Source organism: Podarcis vaucheri, assembly GCF_965113315.1.
Source record: "Podarcis vaucheri genome assembly, chromosome: 8".
NCBI classification, from domain to species: domain Eukaryota; kingdom Metazoa; phylum Chordata; class Lepidosauria; order Squamata; family Lacertidae; genus Podarcis; species Podarcis vaucheri.
This window is the reverse complement of record NC_138766.1, coordinates 38,568,791-38,587,114: the sequence shown is the minus strand read 5'-3', so window position 1 is coordinate 38,587,114 and position 18,324 is coordinate 38,568,791. Positions and strand designations below refer to the sequence as shown.

Here is an 18,324-nt window from a genome sequence, read left to right as displayed (position 1 = left end):
TCACAAGGCCAAAATCTGTGAGTATGAATGCTTAAGGATATGCACGTGTCATTCATACTTGCTGTAGAAAACAGCCAGGTACCACATGCTAAGTGTAGATCAACACTTAGCAACTACGCAAAAGAAATATGGTCTGCAACTCAGCTGTGTCATCTGTGCAGCCTTATGGAAGATCTTGTTTCCAACAAACCTAGAATACTGAAGCCAGGGCTGGACCCCTCAGGCAGCAGGTGCTTGGGGTGGGGGCAGGGGTAGCCCATCCCATTTCATTGCTGAAGCCTCACTTACCAGGGAGGGGGGGTGGCAGCAGCAGCTTATGCCACGATCTTGTCAGAAACCACTGCCACTGCCATGCAATGGTGATGGGCACCTCTTCATGGGATTCCTCCACCTGAGGTGGCTGCTTCAGTCCACCTCATGGACAGCCTGGGTGGAAGTGCTGAGATGTTTGACATTATATGTGCCACGCAGCGTACCCTGTGCCACCTAAGTTAGCTTGCTGTCCTCTTGCCTAGCAAAGGATAATTTTTCCCAGCTCCAGGATTGAAGACTCCTGTTGGCACTCGAGTTTGGTTCTGTATGTGGCATGGCAGGATGGCCTTTTGTTCCCTCACCAAAAGGAGCAAGATATCTTGGGTTCTGCTTACAGCAATGCAGAAGGATTTATTTGTGCATCCAAGAAAGAGACAATAGTCAATACTTTGTGTAATGCTTTTTTTGCAGAGTAGGCATAGAGAAGAATGGAGACAGTATATGCAGTTCACCCAGGCCTTTCAATTTCCATGAATTTGTGCAAATCTTTGCTCAGGGCTTTTTGTTCTGTATGGACTCCAACACGCACACACATAGCAAATTGTGCACCCATAAAACCCAAACATGGTATCAGTTATGCCCTCTCCTCCACATAATTTGCCCTGTCAGTCACTCTGTATCGGGTACTAGTTTCCTGATATGGTCAAGTGGGCATTTTATTAGACTGTTATCTTGTGGTAAAATTTAGAAAACTTACATTGGAACACCACCCAGTTACACAATCTGAGGTTTTTCCAAGCTGTACAATAAGCCACCTTGTCAGGGGTCCAGCAGCAAAACAAAAACCTGCAGTAAATTATTGATTGCCTGCCCACACAAAAATGAGAACCCATCCTTTATCAGGATGCTTCTTTTATAAGCAGTCTGGAACCAGTTGAAATTTTGTAGCTTCATTGGGTTTTTTTTTTTTTAGAATGCCATTGTGAGAATTACATGCACACACACCAGGTCTATTCATAGATGATGAGTACATGGCAGTTAAGCGGTAACTAACCAACTACTTTCAATAATATTTCGAAGGCCTCAAAATGGGAGCAGCCCATATTTCACAGATTTTTGAACGTTAGCTATAACCCAACCTATGCAGAATGCACTTCAGGTCAAGGTAATAGGCAACTTAAGGCTGCCATGTGACAAATATATACTTGGAAGGAAGTCTTATTGAGCTCACTCTGACTTACCATACTTCAGGAAAAGCATGCCTAGGACTGTACTGTAAGTCACATCAATTTCAGTAACAGAGGCCATGCTGGATTCCAAGCAAAGCAAAACATTGCAAACTTGTACCATAGTTAGGCAAACCCAAATGTTACAAAATAGCGAACAAGGTTCTGAGTTCTCCAGGTTCAATATTAAGTGATTGTTGGGGGGAGCAGTTCTCAGCCTTAAGCAGGAATCTAAGAACAGATAAGTGATATGTAGGTTTCAGATCACAGCTAGAAATGCTGGAATACACCCCCCCGCCCCACACACACAACGGCTGATTCCCCCTTTTTAAAAATAAATAAATAAATCCAGTACTTGTCTGGGATCTAAGGTAAGGAGAAACATAGCAACTTTTTATCAGTGCTGTGCTGAATTTGTCTCCTGCATTTTTGAAACCATTCTCCCATCAATTAATGAGAAAAAGAAATTGAACTTGAAAATTATCAGTGGAGGGGGAAGAAATCAGAGAACTACTCATGGGTGAGGTGTGGGTGTTTGTTGCACTTAACTTACTTTAGAGCTGGCCAAGGGGTATTTGGAAGTGTCCTTTCTTCCATTTTACACATAATTTCTGCAGCGTTCCCAGGTGCCTGCACTCTAATTAATGTGTGGTGGGTGTTCCCCAAGTCCTGTACAATACCAGTTGCTTTGGAGGCTGACCTGTCCCACCTGCCCATAGTTCTGGGGCTTCAGTGGGTGATGGTGCTGGTTGCCTGCTTATTAGGGTTGTCGCTCCCCTTCAGCTAGGTTGGCTCAACCTGAAAATACTGCAGGCTAGACCTGCATAGTTGAAAGCTTGAATTCCCTCACTGTTTTGGTTTTCCCTGAAGGCATGCTACTAATTTAATAGTGACCTAGTTCAGCTATAATCTGCTTTCTCAACTCCTCATTTCCTCCTTGGGTTGCAACTACAATTCACCATACTGTAACCCAGGCATCCCCAACATCTGGGGCCCTGCAGATGTTTTGGCCTACAACTTCCATGATTCCTAGCTAACAGGACCAATGATCAGGGATGGTGAGAATTGTAGTCCACAACATCTGGAGGGCCGAAGGTTGGGGACGCCTACTGTAACCGCAATGCCTAAACTGAATTCAAGTTTTTGCAGTGGTCTGCACAGTCATTAGGCTGATGGGATTCTTTAAAAATGGAACAAACTTCTAAATTTGTATTGAGTTGTTTAAGATGATACACCAGTCACTAGTATATTCTCTTCCACTCTTATGATAGCATTGCTTGTCTCATGCTGTGCAGAAGAGAAACAAGGCTTATTCAACAAGAAATGACTATTGGATACTGGGATCCTCACAGGAATAAACATTTTCCTTTTTTTAAAAAATGCCCTGCTTTCTTGTGCAGATAACGAGATCAGGAATTGTGAACAACAAAGCATTATTCTCTTAATATTATCAGCGTCTTTGATGACAATAGAAATGGCGCAGGTAACTCTTCCTTGCCAAATTGCTGAGATAAATAATAAGTGTGATCATCTTTGGACTTCACAGACCTTGAAGGGAATAACAGTTTTATATGGAGGCTGGCTAGCTCAGGGAATTGGTTAGGGAAAACAGAGAAATGCACATTTATATATCATCAGCATCGACGCCTTTAGGTTTTGATGCCAGCTGAAAACTCTCCCCACCACCACCACCTGGCTTTCCTTTGTCTGAATTTAGGTTTGCTGCTTTCTGCACTTTGCTGGTTGATTGCTGCCTTTGAATTTGTGATGGCTGTATATCTTGCAAGCAATCCTATGCACAAGAAGCAATCCTATGCACAAGAATCTGGCATAATGCAGGCCAGTGCAAGTTAAGGCAGTGTAAAGTTACATCAGATCCAAACCCCATTCAGTAGCAGGGCTACTGCCTTAGCGTGGCAGAAGAAAAACAAGCCTTTAAAATACTGTTCTATGCCATCTTTCCAGGCCATGTGATTGAGCTGAATGGGCTTAGGATCCAGCATTAGTCTCCCCTCTTCATTCTAACCCCCCACCAGACCTCCCAGAATGCCCCATTTTAGGATTTACACTGTGCCATCTGAACCCCATCTGAGCCAGTATGAACAAGATACAGAGGTGTCTCTTTGGTTGACCTGGCACAGCCTCTTGAGCTGCAGATCCCCTGCATTCTAAGTTGTTCATTCTGGTGGATTTTAAAGGAGGCTTCCTCCTACCTCCTACCCAAAGCTGAAGGAGCAAGCCTCTTTGAATCATTTATACAATCTACAATTTTCATAATCCTTATTATAGTTTAAAGTTTATTTAAATGATAAAAATTGAAGCCAAGGTAAGTAGCTCTGTTTAGTTACATTGACCTCAGGGAGGGCTACTGTATTAGAAACTAATAACCGGGAGGTTATTTACATAGTCAGTTTACTGGAGACTGACTGGGCAATTTGCAGTAAAATATAAACTTTGTTTTTCTTGATGCCTAACAGAGTTTGGTGTTCTATTTTCTTGTGAAACCCCAGTGGAAAACATGCTTTTACTGTGAAACTAATCCAACTAGATATCTTCACAATCTTAATAGGCAAAGTGGATTGACCTCAGTTCATCTTCATGGAGCTTAGAACAAATTGATCAATTTACTTTCTAAATAATTACCATTTGAATGTTGATTTTCCTTTCCCTCAGATTAGCACTTTAAAAAGCTTGTATCTAGTCATTTTAATTCAGGGTAGCTTCACTGCAGAGAGAGTGCACAGTAGATACAGGAGACAAGAATCTACTGATTCTGAGTAATGAAGATTTATTTATTTACACTTTTGTTAAAGTATGGGAAAATAAATAAAAATGCAGAAATAGATTTGCCTATAACTGTAGGAGTCAAAGAGCTTCATACGCGCTTCCTTAAATTCAGCATTCAATAGCCAAATATTGGGTTTCTGTAGATGGAACAAAATGAACCCTATTTTAAACTCAATCTACTCAGAAGCAAGGTTATGAAATTTAAAGATAAAGTGAATCAGATGGGGGGAAAGATAAGAAATATTAAGACATAGATAATAATCAACACTGGGAGCTTGCTTTTTGATGGACTTATATATCAGCATTCAACATGGTGTCACTTTTTTTTAAGAACTGCAAATATTTCATCTCTGAGGAGCTTGAACCAACCATAAGTCCTCTTATTCCTACTATTCCTTGATATTGAGCAGGGTTGGTAAAACTCTGGTTCAGGGATGCTCCAAGAAATTGTTCTGCCTGACATGGGACTCCATTATTTCTAGAGTCAACACTTCTTCAAAAAAGTATTGTTGTATCATTCCCATACTAATTCCTACCTTCCTCTTGCTTCCATCATGCTTGCATGCTTCAGGAGTCAGGACTCTCTATTATCTCTATTCTATATGCTTGTCCCATACACTATGAATGTTGAGCACAGGTTGTTATGTAAAGTGAGTGATCATTACAGTGGTACCTCAGGTCACATACGCTTCAGGTTACATACACTTCAGGTTACAGACTCCGCTAACCCAGAAATAGTGCTTCAGGTTAAGAACTTTGCTTCAGGATGAGAACAGAAATCGTGCTCTGGCAGCACAGCGGCAGCAGAAGGCCCCATTACCTAAAGTGGTGCTTCAGATTAAGAACAGTTTCAGGTTAAGTATGGACCTCCAGAACGAATTAAGTACTTAACCTGAGGTACCACTGTATTTGTTTCCCTTTCAAGACAATCAAAAACTGAGGTACTCTGTCTAATGGTAGGACTGACCCTAGAAAATGTATGGAATCTGCATGGTGGTTGTGAACATTCTACCTTATTATTATTATTTATTAAATTTGTATTCCACCCTCTACCCACATCTCAGGGCAGTTCACAGGATAATCTACACCTTTAGAGCTGATTCACATAATGTGCAAATCCTTATATTTTTTTTCCAGTGGATAATCAGAATCAAATGTGGCATGCATTTTTTTTATCTTTCTCTATTCTAAAGTTGGATGTTTTAAATCCATATTTCCCAAGTTGTTATTTTAAAAAGAAGGGTCGTGACACTTTTTACCTTCCCCTGTCTACTGCTATCCTGTGTGGTCTATTTCTTTCTGGAGAGAATCTCAACCTTTATGTAACAAATGCATGTCAGGAGACATAAATCAAAATATATCATCTGAAATGTATATCCAGTAGAAATGAAGATGACTTGGCCTGAGTATTTTATTTTTTGACATGCTGCTCCTAGTTGATAATGTCAGTGCTATATATTGCCTTCAGCTATACTAAGAATCCTTGCTTATGGATTAAAATAAAGATTCACCCATGATATACTGCTGCAATCCCATGCCTGTTATGTGCATCTTTGGGTTACACACATATATACCCATGTGCCATCCCATTCTGGACTCCATTTCTACACAGAAAATCCTTTCTGTGTAATCTTGTCAATTCATTTAAATGAAAAGGCTACCTCTGAACACTCATTTTTCTGGGTGCATCACCATCAAAACTGATGGAGTACCCCCATACCTACAAGAGACTGCTAGACCAACACAATTCCAAGCACATATTTGCTTTACTGAAGTAGTGCTTTTAGAAAGCACCATTTTAGGAATCCTCTTAGCTCCTGAAATTAAGCCATCTGTATAGACCCCTTTTTAAAAATAGAGGACAGTGTGGAATGATTTGGCGTAAAGCAGTATATAAATTCAATAAACAACAGCAGCAACAACAACAATAAAGTATTTCATTTACATGACCCCTAAATTTTGGGGGACAGTGCTAAATCTGAAATAGCAAATAGGTGCATTTTGAGAAAAGGTGGAGTGGAGGGGGCAGAAAAAATGCATAAAACCAGTGAATAAGCAACAAGGAACAGAAATGTTCCTGTTATGTTAAAGGGGTCAAGGCTCAAAGGTGAAAAGAATTCATAGAGTCGTTATGATTAAGGGTAGGTTTTTAAATGGTTTTGATAAAGGCTTGTAAAACAGCCAAGAGAGATCCTGCAATTTTAATGTTAAGTGGCTTCTGTATTGGAAAAATGCCCAAGGGCCATGTCTAGCACGGTCACTTACAAATGACTGATGGGAGATCAATACAGACAGAGTGGGAATGCAGCTTTGTCACTAGGATATGTAGTTAGTATGTGATTAGCTTTAAGTATCACTGACTTAGATGTAGATGGGCAGTAAAGTGCTTAGCAGCCAGTCAGCATGATGGCTGCACGTACACAGCAGTTAATGGAGCAAAAGCAGTGTATTATCATTAGGCATCCAGGAGGGCACACTGAACCCATTTTGGAGTTTTAAGAGCAGGTCAGCAGAGCTTGTGCTCTTAACTAAATACATCTGTTGAAGGCATTCGTTTAGCTTTTCTCTGTAGGAAGTCCACTTCTAGGATTTGGAAAGATCAAGCATCTCTTCAAACTGCACATGAAACATTATCACAGAAGGAGCAAAACTGGGCCATAGTAAAAAAGTAAAACAAAACAAAACACACCACCTAAGCCTTATGACTGGAGAAACATAAAAGAATATGTCTTTTTGAGGTTTGAATGGCCAAAAGAATTAAGAAGAATAAAGTTTTTCACTTTTGGTAGCCATCTTCCTTAGTTGTTCCATTTTTCGGGAATGTTTCCAACTTTCATTAGATATTTATTTACCCTGGCATTTCTCAATTCTCAATGTGTGTGTTTTTAATTAGGAAAGTTGAAGCATTAAAATCGTGAGTTAGATATTTAGTAAATTAAAAATACAGCTGCCAGAAGGCCAACTTATTTCCATCTTTTGTTTCTTTTGCAAACAAGTCCACGTGGAGGAGAAGAGTGGGCGTTCCAGCCTGAATTAAGTCTACCGAAGTGAGAGACAGGAATAAACTTATCAGTTCCTTTATAATTGTTAAGCCATTGTCATCACCTGCTAAATTTTTTTGTTTGGTAACTTCTGTTTCTTTCTGATAATGCAATATGAAATGTTTTTTTAAATGCTAGGTCGACAAATAAGCCATATAAATAGAAATGCTATGATATTTGATGCTATGGTGAACGTGAAGGAAATACTTGTTATTAAAGAGTCTTGGCTCTTTTGTCTAAATCACCTAAAGGTATCTTCACTATTGACATTGACATGGCTTTGCTACTGTGGTTGTAACACACTGTGGTGGTTTTTCTGGGGGTTACCTGGGCGAGGAGCATCTCCACCCCCATCGAGGTCCAGCGCCAAGGGGCTTCTGGCGGTTCCCTCATTGCAAGAAGCAAAGCTACAGGGAACCAGGCAGAGGGCCTTATCGGTAGTGGCACCCGCCCTGTGAAACGTCCTCCCATCAGATGTCAAAGCGATAAACCTGACATTCAGAAGACATCTTAAGGCAGCCCTGTTCAGGGAAGTTTTTAACGTGTGATATTTTAGTGTATTTTTGGTTTCTATAGAAGCCGCCCAGAGTGGCTGGGGAAACCCAGTCAGATGGGCGGGGTATAAATAAATTATTATTATTATTATTATTATTATTATTATTATTATTATTATTCAGAGGATGCTGCCTTGAGATCCTTGGTTGGACATAATGGCCTTTAGATTCTTCTTGTCTTTGTCATTCCAAACATCTACAAAATTTCATCCATCCATGAGTTTTAGTTGGTTAAAGTGGTGGTTTAAAAAAAATCAAAAATCAAAAATCTGTTGAATAAAGCTATCAAGTCTTCCATCCTTTTCGCAATGACCTTCCATTTGTCTTTTCTCTCACTAGCAAAGAGTGTTCTCACATTTCAGCCTTGTGGCGTACATACTGAAATTATTTTTCTGGTGTCCTAATCTTTCCAAGGCCATGAATATGCCAGTAATCTGCAGCCTAGGGCTATCGCTTGCCATCTTAATGGACCCTTAGAATACAGTTAATTACAGAGAGAAATTTGGGTATCCAACTGTCAAGGGAAGCTGATGCACTTACATGCCACAGCGTTTGGAGTGTTCCTGCTGCAATGATCTCCATTTCAATGAACTTTAACATTCTTACACACTTTCCCACTTAAAATGGAGGTGACCCAGAAAAGCCCAAGGCTTAATGTAGACTATCATAAGCATAATATTTGAGGGGGACTTTCAGCAGTATCCATATAATCACCATTACCCTCCCCGTCATTAAACTACTATAATGCACATATCATCACCTAATTAAAACTGGACCAAAGCCACTAATGAAACTGTGATGTGGGTCACTGAATCTTAAAGCATTTGTACAAAAGTGAAGGGTGCTGCCTGGGAGGTGCAGTGCTGTTTCCCATGCACTCGGTTCAGTTATATATTTATTATCATGAGTAGCAGCACTCTCCTCCTGCTATTATTCTTAAAAATGTTTATAGGCCACCTTCATGACTCACTCAAGGCGGCTTACACCAGAAAATATGAAAATAAAGCTTCTAACAGAGACAAGGGAAAAAATTCTACTACTTCTTGTACATTCACAGCATTAATAAACCAATAGTAATAAAACCTCATTCAACCAGAGACTAAAATACAATTTAACAGCTTCAGCAGCCTCAAAGAGCAGAAAGGTATCTCTCAAAAGTAAGCTACCAAGAGAGGAAAAGGGTCTTCAGGGCCTTTCAGAAGATCTGCAATGTAATAATTTCATGGAGGTCTGCTGGAAATGAATGCCAGAGCCATGGGGCCACCATGGAGGTCTACTCCCTTGTGCCTATAAACTTCACTAAACATGTATGTGATGAGAGTTCAGTGTTAGGCATCTGCTTAGCATTCTGCTTGTGTCTGCATGGTTCCTTGTAAATAATTCTCTCTCTTAAAAATACAGTGGTCCCTCTGGTTATTAACTTAATTTGTTCCAGAGGTCCGTTCTTAACCTGAAACCATTCTTAACCTGAGGCGTGCTTTCACTAATGGGGCCTCCCGCTGCCACTGAGCTGCCGCCGCGCAATTTCTGTTCTCATCCTGTGGTAAAGTTCTTAACCCGAGGTACTACTTCCAGGTTAGCAGAGTCTGTAACCTGAAGTGTTTGTAACCCGAGGTGTTTGTAACCCAAGGTAAAGGTAAAGGTACCCCTGCCCGTATGGGCCAGTCGTGTCCGACTCTAGGGTTGTGCGCACATCTCACTTAAGAGGCCGAGGGCCAGCGCTGTCCGGAGACACTTCTGGGTCACATGGCCAGCGTGACGAAGCTGCTCTGGTGAGCTGGCGCCAGCACAGCACACAGAAATGCCGTTTACCTTCCCGCTATAAAGCGGTACCTATTTATCTACTTGCACTTAGGGGTGCTTTCGAACTGCTAGGTGGGCAGGAGCTGGGACCAAACGACGGGAGCTCACCCCGCCGCAGGGATTCGAACCGCCGACCATGTGATCAGCAAGCCCTAGGCGCTGAGGATTTACCCACAGCGCCACCCGCGTCCCAAGGTACCACTGTATTAATTTTCAACGCTGATGAAAACCTACAGCTTTTTAAAACAAATGTCCTGATTTAAAGTTCAAAATGGTATTCTCTCTCCTCCTTCCCAGTTGAGTATCTCCATTGCGAAAGTAACTGATAAGTTTGGGTGGTTGCTGCTGCTGTTTAAAATTAGCCCCACTGAGTGGATAAAGCCTATCAAATTTCATATAAATAGGTTCAAGAGGTTTGTGCCAGGCATAAAGACTTGAAAAAAGCCTTGTTTTTAAAAGAAAAATTCATAGTAAAACTGAATGAATTTTTCAGGCATAGTAGCCCTTTCTGAGCTGATGGAGCCTGTACATCCTACACATTTCCAGAAGTATAGATGTAGAGCAGCTGGTGCAAGAATCATAGAGTTGGAAGCAACCATGAGGGTCATTTAGTTCAACCAGCTGCAATGCGGGAATCTTTTGCCCACCATAGGGCTTGAACCCACAACCCTGACATTAAGAGTTTACCAACTGAGGTTTCCCTTCCTTCTGCCAGGTATTTTCTTACATTGCCTCAAGTTTTAAAAAGAGCCAAATGAGGGGGGAAATTAATCTAAATCCAGTGACTCATCCCAGTCGCTGCAAGCAGAACTCTTCCATGGCTGCAAGTAAAGTGCTTCTTGTGATTGTGGATATAGACATGATTGACTTTCCTTCCTAAAGCTCCCCACTGACCCTGTGGTTTCACCATTTTGGCAGTGCAAAGCAAAATAATTAATTTAGTCGAAATCCAAACATATTTATAACTTCATTATTGAACTTGTTTGTGGTGGGAGGTTTTTGTTTTGTTTCGTTTTTGGTCTTGTCAATAGTTACTTTGCAAAAATACAGCTGGAGCTGCCAAGGAGATGATTCTTATGAAGAGAGAAGCTAAGCAAAGCTTATTATTGATCAGTAGACTCAGACATTAATGGAAATAGCTAAATTGGAAAAGATCCTCTTTACACACTATGGCAAATTGTATTTATTTGATCAGGTAGGGCAACCTTTTATTGAACGGTGTACAGCCTTTGCTGTTAAACAGGCTTATATTCATTTTTGCACAGCTTCAAATAGTTCTGGAGATGGCAACATTTCCTTTTTTATTTTCTCTCCGTAGCTCTCTTTTCCTATCAAGGTTTGAACCAAATCTTGATTCTTTCTATATATTACATGAAATGTATTGCTGCAGCTTATCTCTGTGGGTTTTCTATACAGCCCTTTTGCCTTCACTGGACTTGGGATGACATTTATTCCTCCTAAAATCAGGAAATATTCCTCAGTTATTTTCCCAAGGGCACAGCCCAGAGTATAGATCTGAAGCAGGGCTGGCTAACCCTTTTTTGGTCCAAAGGATGCATGCACATCACCAAAGCAAAAGTCTGCTGCACCACATCTTCTCTCTTTTACACACAACACCTAGCACACACACAAATGTGAACCAGTGTGGTGTAGTAGTTGGAGCATTGGACTAAGACCTGAAAAACTGGGTTCAAATTCCCACTCGGCCATGATGAAGCTCACTGGGTGATCTTGGCCTAGTTTCTCACTCACAGAGTAACCTACCCCACAGACTTGTTGTGAGGATAAAATGGGGGAGAACTCTGTAGGCCATCTTAAGTTCCTTGGAGAAAAAAGGTGAGAGATAATATGATGTATTTTTAAATTGCCTGGGTAGATAGGTCCATCGTGATCATGTATATGGTTTATTTACTGGAGCAGTTCTGAGCTGCTGATTACACTACATTTTTTGGTGTTTGATTTTTAGAATGCTGCGATGGTTAATAAAGATTATTGCTTGAATTTTTTGTATTTTTAAAATCTCTTGTAAGTCACCAAGAGCCTGCTTCGATTTAGGCACTAACAACAACATACAGGTCCACAAACATATGTAAAGATCATACTTTGAGCACACACATGCTCACTATACACACCCTCTCTACATAACACACAGACACACAGACACACACACACACAGAGAGAGAGAGAGAGAGAGAGAGAGAGAGAGATCACCTAGGCCAGCCTTTCTCAACCTGTGGGTCCCCAGATGTTGTTGGACTACAATTCCCATCACCCCTAGCTAGCAAGGCCAGAGGTCAGGGATGATGGGAGTTGTAGTCCAAGAACATCTGGGGGCCCACAGGTTGAGAACTGCTGACTAGGCTTTGGTCCTTAAACTCCATCACTGCCTCTCCCAATTTTCCTCCTCATCACCCTACAGGTTCTTCTTATTTTCTTGTAGCAGGAGCACAGTGGTGGAATACAGCATTTCTGATGTTAGATATATTTCAATAAATAAATACAAATCTGATGAGGGCCAAAAACATGCCTTTATTTCCACACTGCACTTCCTGAAAAGCTCTGCATGTTAAACTTCTTCTTCCAAATGTCCAAAATAAGAACAAGTTTTGACAAGACAGAGTTTGATTGAAACAGCACGACACTGGCAAATTGCACACTCCACTGGAATTTGGACTTTGCCCATCTACAAGGTACTGATTATATTGTGCATGCCTTGGCCTGTGCTACACATGAGGAAAGATTCCTTTTTGGACTTTTGCACATCGAAAAGAGGGAGGATTTTACACACTGGGGATGAATGTTAGAAAGAAAAGAATGGGCATTGCGGAAATCAATCTCTCTTTTATACACTTCCAAATTATTCTCCTAAAAGAGAGGCCTCCAGCCGCTCTGTCAGTCATGATAAAGCTATCACTCTGAGATATATTACAGGTTTTCTTTTCATGTTTTCAATGGAAAACATCCCACAGGTGTGTTTACATTACCGGAAAATATATGAAGATTAATTATATGTCTGAGGCCTGAAATTTATCAACATATATTTTTTGAAGATTTCAGCTGGCTTAAAATGAATGGCTTTTAAAACATGCTAGCTAGAAAGTTTTGAGGAAAATAAAGCACTTTCAGGAACACGCACACACAACACCCAGAAATAACCGATCTATTTTAATGAGTTTGTGGCAGAAGTCTATTCTTTCTATTGTTTGGATAAAATGTAGGTGAGGAACAACAGTGAAGAACCAAACTTTTTTTAAAAAAAACAACCAGTCGATTGTTCTCTGAAATAAGATAAGTCTGACCACCAGAAGCCAATTAGCACAACTTCTTTAATAGCAGAATCTAGCCTTTCAGCAGCACTAACTAGATCATTGCTATTAAACTGTACCACCAAGTACAATCCTTTAGAAAGGATTGCAAGCAAGGCTGGAGCTGTGACTTGTCATACCCAAATCTAGAGTGGGAGAGTATATTCTCCAGCTCAACATCCCTGAGTCTAGGCCTTGAGATGTAGAAGAGGCTGGATTGTGGAGAGACTACTGTTATGTAGACAAGACAAAGATTGAAGAACTAGTATAATACCAATAAATTTCATGTTGCCTGCCAGTTATAAGGGCTGCTACACTCATAGGCCCTTGTGCACCAAAAGGGAACTTTGATATCGAAACACAGACATCCCCAGGTACTGATGTAAGCTAAGACTTGGCTTCAGACCCAGAGATGAGTGAATCTGTCAATCTGTTACTCTCGGTTTCTCATTTTCCCAATCTTAAATTTAATTCTCTGCATTTCTACAGTGATTTATGATTTGTTTGTTTGTTTTAAAAATCCTCATGAAAATTCACCATAATTTTATGTGAATTTTTCCCAATAGACACATTCTTCATGAAATTTTGATTGACCCGTCCCCATTTGTTTGCCAATTTTCCCTAACATAATGCATTTTGTATATTATTTTCATGAATGCATGTATTTTTATGCTCACCTTGCCCTAATGTACCCATTTTATGCAAATTTTGTGGTTGGAGAACTGCGCTGCAAAGTGTTAAAGTGCATATTTCAAAGGATAATTGTGCTTCGATTCACATATTGGTTCAAAAAAATGAAAACAATTTCTCCGCCATCCCTCCTCAGACCCCATGACCCTATTGTTCAGGCCTCATAGCCCTTGATAAAGGTAGTGACACTCTCAGCCTCCGTGAGGTGCACATAAAATCTGCTGAATAAATGGTGCACCACAAAGTGAATAAAATTGAACAGAGGTTCAAAAGTCTGTTGACTTATAAAACATACTTGGTCCAATGACTATTCAAGTATATGTAAAGCATTAACTTGTTAGACATGTAACAAAGAAAGAAGCCCTCTTCAGGCAGTCAGACTGAAGATGTATTCAAATGTAGTCAGCTAGTGAAATAACTATCCACATCAGAAAAATCTTCGAACCTAAACTGAATTGAAAGCTAGCCATTCTTGCTCTTACTTAACCCAAAGTAATAAAGATGTGTATAGTTTAAGAGCAGAAGGGTGTTTTAATATTGATCTAGTGATGCTGGCAGATTTCTCCTTCTCAACCAAGGACTGCCTATTTTGAATGCATCCACTAAAGTCTTGAACTTGCAGTACTCACTTCCCTACAACTGCTCATAACTGGTTTTAGAAATGTATAGCAGTAATTTAAACTGCAGGAGGCTGCTGCGGGGGTGGGGGTGGGGAAGAAGGAACTGGTGCCTGATTTAAATAACCATCTTGACAAGCAACATCCAAATAATCTACAGTAGTTCAAATGTATTGGTCTCATTCTGGGAATTGAAGTTAGCCCAAGAAAGGTTTCTGATTTACTGCTGTTCAAGACCTAGACAAACAAATATATAACCATACATATTATTTATATACTTCCAATTGATGCTGGAGTAGCACTTAGGCAATGAAGTATGAGCTGCAATCTAAACAAGGAAAAGAAATCTCTATGCATTATACATCTTCGTTAATATACAAAAACTGAACACCTAGTCAATAGCACTCAAAATGGCCTAGACTCTTATCAGCAAAGTTCATACTTCAAACATTCTAGGTAACTGGCATGCTTACAACTCGAATTAAGAGGAGAAAAGACATTACTGTTTATTACTTTGTTTGAAATAGTCACATCTTGTCTTCCTGCAGGAGGTATCCATTACTGAAGTGCAAAACATTCCAAATTCATAGAGGGGGAGAAGAAAGAGTCTAACTCATTGGCAACAAGCCAGATATTTAAAAGCCATCAAATAGCCTTAATAACCACAGGGCAACACTTGAAAAAAGCCATATAGACTGTCTACTATTATTTTTTTCTACACATCTTAAATTTGCCCTCTTAGGTGTCAAGGTGTCAAGGTACGAATGGTCTTTGTTGCTCCTGGGGCAAGTAAAGATTATTAACTGTAGCAAAGTTATTATGGAAGTGGTCAGTCTAAGTAGTGATTCCACAGTTTGGTACAGAATCATGAAACAGGTTGAGGAATTGAGAAATCAAGCAATGCCAAGGGCTCATACTCAAGGATTTATTATGCTAGCAGTATGAGAAACTGCTTTCCCATGGATTACTATTGTGGTAACCATACGTATACTGGAGCCAAGTAGGTGGGGCAAAAGATGTTTTTCATCCCTAATAAGGTAAAGGCAAAGGACCCCTGGACAGTTAAGTCCAGTGAAAGGTGACTATGGGATGCAGCACTCATCTGGCTTTCAGGCCAAGGGAGCCGGCGTTTGTCCACAGACAGCTTTCCTGGTCATGTGGCCACTACTAAACCACTACTAGCTCATGGAGGACTGTGACAAATGCCATAGTGCATGGAAACACCATTTACCTTCTCGCTGCAGCGGTACGTATTTATCTACTTACACTAGTGTACTTTTGAGTTGCTAGGTTGGCAGAAGCTGGGACAGAGCAATGGGAGCTCACCCCATTGCATGGATTCAAACTTCTGACCTTCCGATCCACAAACCGAAGAGGCTCAGTAGTTTAGACCACAGCGCCACCCACATCCCACTCATCCCTAATGGAAAGGATTGCAATGACTGGGTAGGAAGGAACCATTTGATTTGCCCCACCGCTAAGGATCAGGCACATGCATGGCTATCCTAGCATCATGGGTAGTAGCTTCCATGCTAGTACAATACAGTGAGAAGTTGGTTCAAATGTCTAGCCAAAGTCATAGTCTAGGAGATAATGTATGTTCTAATCGTATTGCTTCTTTTGAAATGGGCAACATGTAAGCCTGTGGTTGAATAATTACTGAATAAAAATGAGGAAAAAACAAAACAAGTCAGATATTGGAGGTGAGGAAATGAAGAGCCAGGCAGAAGGCAAGAGAATAAAGAGACAATGAACATCTGCTTGTTGCAGGGCTTCATTCCTTGATTTGTGTCTGTGTTCAGAGTAAGTAAACTTTTCATTTCAAAACAAATTAAATACTGAAACTACATACAATGCCCGCAGCATCCAACTCTTCTGATTCCAGAGACTGCCTCTAATAACATATATATCACAAAATGTTTAAAACAAACAAAAAAAGTACATTCTAGGTATTGCTGGGGAAAGTTTTTCAAGGCCAACTGATACCTGTTCTTGGCCTAATTCTTAAAGGCAGTTATTCTGGATTAATTTTAAGTTTCCTAATTACCTATGTAATCCTAATAAAGTCAACAAAGCTCCTCTAGCACAGGCAAGTTATGGACTGAAGCCTTCATCACTTGCATCCCAATCCTGACAAATATGTTTTGCTGATCTGAAAGGAAGACTTGCATCCATCGTGGACTAAGAGAGATCTAGCTGCTCAGATCCACTCTCTCACCTCAAAACATCTCCTAGTGAGCAGAGACTGAAGGGCAACGTGAAAGAAGATCAAAGATGAGGGTGGGAAATGCCACCTGAATATTCACCTCACCACAGAAACATTTCCATTCCTGATGCTAGACTTGAAAGCTGTTTTTATTGTGAGAACCATTCATAATTCGCTTTCAAAACCCTTTAGGACTATGAAGCAGGATATAAGTATAATATAAACACAATACATTTCTGCTTCAAACCTTGGTTATTTTTTGATACCAACTGAAGACTCTTCTCCTCTGCCAGGTTTCCTGAAGGCCACTTACATCCCTGAAAGTTATTTGTGCACTGAATGACATGGTTATTCTGACTGGTGTAATTGATGGATAGAAGATGGTTTTGCTTTAAAGCGTATGTTATTTTGTTTTAATTGTGTATTGTGCTTTAAGTGTCATGACCTACTCCCAAATTAAAAGGTGGTGTATAAATCTAACAGAGAAAGGATCTGCAACTAGTGAGAAGAGACACCAAAATCACTGGGTGTTTTCCACTTCACTGGTGACATTATCTCTACCTGGGCAGGTGATAATGAAGACACTTTCCCCCATTATCCTCTTCTTTTTACACCTGACAATCAGAAGGATGCAAGGAGACAGTGAAAGTATTTTCCAGTGTGCTCTTCTTCTGTCATAGTTCTGGCAATGGGAAGAAAAAATGTAGGAAAACAGGTCTCATGACAGGAAAAGAGGGAAATGTAAAGAGAATGCTTGACTTGAATTCTGGCAATGGGAAGAAAAAAAGTAGGAAAACAGGGCTCATGACAGGAAAAGAGGGAAATGTAAAGAGAATGCTTGCAGGAGTGCACAGTCAGGCTATGGAGACAGGATTTCTCCTTCCTTTCTGTCCTGCATAATCACGTGCTGTTTAAATGGAACAAACCACATACACTGTGCATGCAATCCTGGCTGTTGCATGAGCAGGCGTGACAGCCCCAGCCCCCAGAGATCATAAGAAAGGAATAAAGACTCTGACAACGTTATGGAATTAAAAATTAGGCCACAACTTTATTAAACTTCTGAATGTAGGAAGATCTTGGCTTCGGCCTTGGGCGTGTATTCTTCCAGGCCCCCCAGCTGGGGGAACTGGGGTACATCAGGGTAAATGGGATATGGGGGTGTTCTGTGAGACGTAAATGTAGCAGGCAGCCTAGCCCATATCCCTGCACGCAGGGTAGTTCACCTTTCAGTGTATGGCCAGTGACACCCCCTTTAAGAGGGGGACCCTGGAATCACCGCCGCAGGGGGGTGAATCACCACTTCACGCCCACCCAGCCCATTAAAGGGAAGAAAAGACTAAAGGATTCCACCCAAGGCCAAAACCGCCAAAGTTGTGACGAATTGCTACAGGGAAGACAAAACCTGCCAATGCAGGAAAATTTCTTCCCGGTCCTTCAACAGCAACCAGTCAAAGACCGTAGCAGCGCCCGCTAAACAGGAAGAAAGAGTTAACCTGCAGACAAGAAAACATTAAACAAAGGGAGGGTGGGGACGGTGAATCTCCAGAGCTGACATTCTGGCTATCGTCGGCTCCACCCCCTATTTATAAATGGGGCTGTTCCCGCCTCCCAGCAAGAAACTTGATTACTGAGGCTGGGTGTGAACCTCCAAATAATAACACTGAGAGGCAAGCCAGCCCCCCTTCTTCTAGTAAGTTCCCTGGGAACTGTAGCACTGTGCGCGATCCCACAAAGAGCACCCACACTATAAAGCGTGAGTGCTCATTGCCACAAGTTGTGTGTATGTACAGGGGAAATTAGCACAGGTTGACAGACTTTGCAAGCCTGGACTGTAGAGACT

At 40.9% G+C, this 18,324-nt stretch overlaps 1 long non-coding RNA gene across 1 annotated transcript in view; it reads right to left on the bottom strand.

The window, feature by feature from the left end:
- The window catches only part of LOC309539188, a 36,820-nt gene extending 19,661 nt beyond the window's left edge, over positions 1–17,159 (bottom strand). Inside the window, exon 1 of the long non-coding RNA XR_014222756.1 lies at positions 17,043–17,159. This is a non-coding gene — a long non-coding RNA (uncharacterized lncRNA). The remainder of the gene's footprint in view (positions 1–17,042) is intronic.
- Positions 17,160–18,324: the final 1,165 nt, after the last annotated feature.